Source organism: Seriola aureovittata, chromosome 4 (genome assembly GCF_021018895.1).
Source record: "Seriola aureovittata isolate HTS-2021-v1 ecotype China chromosome 4, ASM2101889v1, whole genome shotgun sequence".
NCBI lineage: Eukaryota > Metazoa > Chordata > Actinopteri > Carangiformes > Carangidae > Seriola > Seriola aureovittata.
This window is the reverse complement of record NC_079367.1, coordinates 129,716-134,739: the sequence shown is the minus strand read 5'-3', so window position 1 is coordinate 134,739 and position 5,024 is coordinate 129,716. Positions and strand designations below refer to the sequence as shown.

At 35.4% G+C, this 5,024-nt stretch overlaps 1 long non-coding RNA gene across 1 annotated transcript; it reads left to right on the top strand.

The window, feature by feature from the left end:
• Window positions 1–410: 410 nt before the first annotated feature.
• On the top strand, window positions 411–1,463 carry LOC130167948 (uncharacterized). The gene is made up of 3 exons (XR_008827347.1): window positions 411–531; window positions 1,178–1,247; window positions 1,341–1,463. It is a non-coding gene; the product is annotated as an uncharacterized LOC130167948 (long non-coding RNA).
• The last annotated feature ends 3,561 nt before the right edge of the window (window positions 1,464–5,024 follow it).

Below are 5,024 nucleotides of genomic sequence, written 5' to 3'. Positions count from 1 at the left end.
AGTATAGCAAGGCATAAAAAGTCATATTATAGTAAGGCATAAAAAGTCATAAAAAATTCATATATTAGTAATGCATAAAATGTAAAAAAACAACATAGTAAAGTAAGGTATAAAAAGTAATAAAAAGTCATAGTATATTAAAGGGGACATATTATGCTCCTTTTCAACAAGTTTGAATAAGTCTCAGAGGTCCCCAAAGCATGTCTTTGAAGCTTTTTGCTAAAAAATCCACTCCGATCCTATATTTCAGCATGCCTGTAAACCCCTCTTTTTCAGCCCTGTTCAGAACAGGCTGTTTCTGTGTCTGTAGCTTTAAATGCAAATGAGCTGTGCCTGACCACGCCCCTCTCCGGAAGGGATGCCGTACAGGCTTCTGGAACCATGCTCTAATGTTTACGGTGACTGTGACAGGCAACCTGGCGTCGGTAGCGATTTGGTTCAACCACACGACTTTTATCCAGAATCTGACCCAGAGGGAGAGACTGCTGAAGAAGTTCAAACTCTACAACTGCAGCAGGACTTTTCTGAATGGTTGGTAACCAATTTTGTGTATTTTGACATTACATTTTCAGTTTGTAAATGTGTGCTGGCACACATTTACAAACATTTATTTAACATGTAGCTAGGTAGCTAATGCTAACTGTTACTGTCTCGTCATTACTAGGAGCTCTTTTGGTAAATAAGCACTATTGTGAATTGTGTAATGTAGTTATCTGTCATGCCTCCTTAGATATACTTTTACAGTCTGAAAATGTTTGTTGTATTTGGACTGCTACAGGTGTTCAATGTCAGTACTAGTCAGATATTTTAATAGGTGCTGACAAAGTAAATCATTTTTCTCCATGTTTTGAGCAGAGATGCTCATCGTGACATCTTCCTTTATGTAGTAAATTTATTTTGTGTATTACAATGAAAGCTGTAAATCAGTATAAACATGTCTGACAGCAACAGTAATCTTTAGTCAAAGACTGAACTGTGCAGTTTTCTACACTACACTGTTGTCAAGCTCCACATTATATGCAATAAGTGACATGTTATAAATTACCTATGTTATATGCACTTGATATGTAGCCAAGCTTACTTCTTACCCACCTTAGCTCCACTGTCTGTCAGTGTTTGAATTTCACAAGCTTTATATTTTGGTGAATGTTACCATTTTTCTCTATATTTTGGACAGGTGCTCCTGTGGAAACTGTGCAACCATGCCCACAGAAGCTGAGAACATCTGCTGCTAGGAGATACCACAGGTAGCATTCTCACTGGACAAACTAATCACTAATTTGTTTTGATTACATTACATTTAATAAACCATAGAATTTACCATTTGCAATTCACTGTAGGTTACCAGACGGCTATGGGAGATTAAGGAAGATTTATCATGTATGGTCGGCCGTCCTGGGTTGGAGCCGCTCTGCCTCATTGTGTTCTGCCTGCAACATGTACCGCACTGACTATGGTCCTTTACGGTTGAGAGGAATACACCAGTACGTTTTGCTTCTTTGTAAAAACATAGTTTCAATCTAAATAAAAGATTTTAGGCAGTCTTGTTTTACTTCAGTGCACATAATTTTACAATGGTAACAACACACCACAAATAGAGTAACACACCCTCAAATAAATTAGTTTAGCTGCTCTTTGATTTGTAAAGTTCTTCTATCAGCAGATAGTGTGCATATAATATATGAATTCAGAGGAGTCATTTCTTTAGTAACAATCAAGCATTTATTTACATCAAATGAGGCAGTTATAATCATTGATAATAAAAAAAACTGTAGGATTCACTGGATCCATAAAAAAAAATTGTGAGACACAACATGGATATATGTTTGCAAGACTAAATGCCCTGTCCAGTTGTTTTAGTCAGTACAGGTATCTAGCCTATAGGAGCTGTGTGATCTGGTGCTGGGGCTTCCTTGGTTGCAGAATCTGGGTCGTCATTCCAGCCTGCACGGTCCTACGCATCCATGCAGAGTTTCCTGACGCCACAGGCCGGTATGTGGGTTTTAGACTGGCCCATGATAGAACCGGGACACAGAGCTGGATATGACCTCCTCCTTCTCAGGCCGCTCGAACTGTGCAATGAGGTCCTCTGGGATGGGGATGGCCAAAGCAGCTTCTGTGTATGGTCCCAGGTCAACAAAGACTTTTTCAAATATGAGGTCCACCACATTCCCTGTTTGATAAAACACAAAAGATTTTTTTTACATTTTTCACTTTTTTTTTTACAAAACAATGACTGAAAGTCTGTTTCTAACCACCTCCTGATATTTTCTTTACTGTATTTTGTTGTTGATGGAACTGTCATAACATTATATGTGCAATATTTAATACAATGTGTAGAAAACATTTTTTGGTTGAAAAATAAAATAATATAACACTTATAGAATGTCAGCCCAGTCTTAATTGGTTTAGCTCTGCATTCTCCCTTCATGGCTTTTGGAAATTGGACCTTGAACAGTGGTCACCTTCTTTTGTTTGGGCTTGTGGTCGGTCAGCATTTTCATTGTAGTACGTGGCAGCCAGGTAGAGTCTGGAGGTACAGTAAAGAGAAAATCAAATATGTTAATGATGACAGAAACCTTAGCCTACACACTCTCACAAGTTCTAAGTAACCATAGCTTCATTTACCTTCACAGCATTCCAAGACTGATAAATGACTGTTAGGTTTATCAAAAGTAGATGCACTTAAGATGGCTACAGACCTGTACTTCTGATGTGAGGCTGAAGAGTCTTCAAGGATAACTGTGTGCCTACAATGGGTCAGTCTGGCATGCAACATGTCTGGCAGTTTTCAAGTTTTTCATTCCGTTGTTCGGAGTTGATCTGGAGACGTTACTGATCCTCAGCGACTTTGTCTTTGTTAAAAACAAGTAGCTTTGTGTTTGGCGGCTCTCTTCTGTCACTCTGCGAATTTACATTTAAATAAACAGACACATTTTATGATGGAGGCCGAAAGATGAGCTTCCCCTCCTTATAAGACCAGCAGCCGCCACTGAAAAAGTCATATTTTAGTAAGGCATAAAATGTCAAAAAAACGACATAGTATAGTAAGGCTTAAAACGTCATAAAAAGTCAAATTATAGTAAGGCATAAAAAGTAAAAAAAAAACTACATAGTATAGTAAGGCATAAAAAGTCATAAAAAAGTTATATTTTAGTAAGGCATAAAATGTCAAAAAAATGACATAGTATAGTAAGGCATAAAAAGTCATAGTATAGTAAGACATAAAAAGTCATAAAAAAGTCATAGTATAGTAAGGCATAAAAAGTCATAGTATAGTAAGACATAAAAAGTCATAGTATAAAAGAGAATAAAAAGTCATAAAAAAGTCATAGTATAGCAAGGCATAAAAAATACATAATGTACTAAGGTATGAAAAGTCATAAAAAAGTCATAGTTTAGTAAGGCATAAAAAGTAATAAAAACGACATAGTATAGTAAGCCATAAAAAGTCATAGTATAATAAAGAATAAAAAGTCAGAAAAATGACATAGTACAGTAAGATATAAAAAGTCATAGTACATTAAGGTATAAAAAGTCAAAAAAAAGTCAGAGTATAGTAAGGCTTAAAACGTCATAGTATACTAAGGCGTAAAAAGTAAAAAAAAAAAAAACTACATAGTATAGCAAGACATAAAAAGTCATAGTATAGTAAAGCATAAAAAGTCATAGTATAGTAAGACATAAAAAGTCATAGTATAAAAGAGAATAAAAAGTCATAAAAAAGTCATAGTATAGCAAGGCATAAAAAATACATAAAGTAGTAAGGTATGAAAAGTCATAAAAAAGTCATAGTTTAGTAAGGCATAAAAAGTAATAAAAACGACATAGTACAATAAGGTATAAAAAGTCATAAAAAGTCATAATATATTAAGGCTTAAAACGTCATAAAAAAGTCATATTTTAGTAAGGCATAAAATGTCAAAAAAACGACATAGTATAGTAAGGCATAAAAAGTCATAGTATAGTAAAGAATAAAAAGTCACAAAAAGTCATAAAAAAGTCGTAGTATAGGAAAGCATAAAAAGTCATAGTATAGTAAGACATAAAAAGTCATATTTTAGTAAGACATAAAAAGTCATACTATAAAAGAGAATAAAAAGTCATAAAAAAGTCATAGTATAGTAAAGAATAAAAAGTCATAAAAACGACATAGTATAATAAGGCATGGAAAGACATAGTATAGTAAGGCATAAAAAGTAATAACGAAATAGTACAGTAAGGCATAAAAAGTCATGAAAAAGTCCAACCATAGGAAGCCATTTGAAGTCATATTATAGTAGGGCATAAAAAGTCATAAAAACGATATAGTATAGTGAGGCATAAAACATTATAGTATAGTAAGGCATAAAAAGTCATAAAAAGTCATATTATAGTAAGGCATAAAAAAGTCATAAAAAGTCATAGTATAGTAAGGCAGAGTAACGACATAGCATAGTAAGGCATATGAAGTCATAGCATACTAAGGCACAAATTCAGTGTAGTGGCACCGCAAAGCACAGTGGATTACACAGGCGCCTCATATATAGAGGCTGTAATCCTCGCTGCAGCTGTCTCCCTACTGTACTGTCCATTAAAGGCAAAAAAGCCGAAAAATTATATGAGAGATTACCCATGGCGGCGCTTCGGAAAATAGCGACTCAGAAGGCTGGGGCTGACATATGTTACTCAGCGTGACGAGACAAGAACGTAGATACCAAACTTGTGGACTTTCGACAAACTTTTTTTTTTGAGATTACAACACAGAATTTAATGGTGAACCAAGGCAGCATATGATAGACTACCCATGGCGGCCTTTTGGAAGGGAGCTACACAGAAGGGTCTTGCTGACATATGTTACTCAGCGTGACGAGCCGAGTCCGTATATACCAAACTTTTTGACTTTCCACGAACTTTTATGTTTCGAGGTTACAACACAGACTTTAACAGTGCGCCAAGGGCGGTCTCTCATATGCTGCCGGGGGACACGGTTAAATTCTGTGTTTTAATAATTTGCGAAAAATTTTCTCGAAAGTCCACAAATT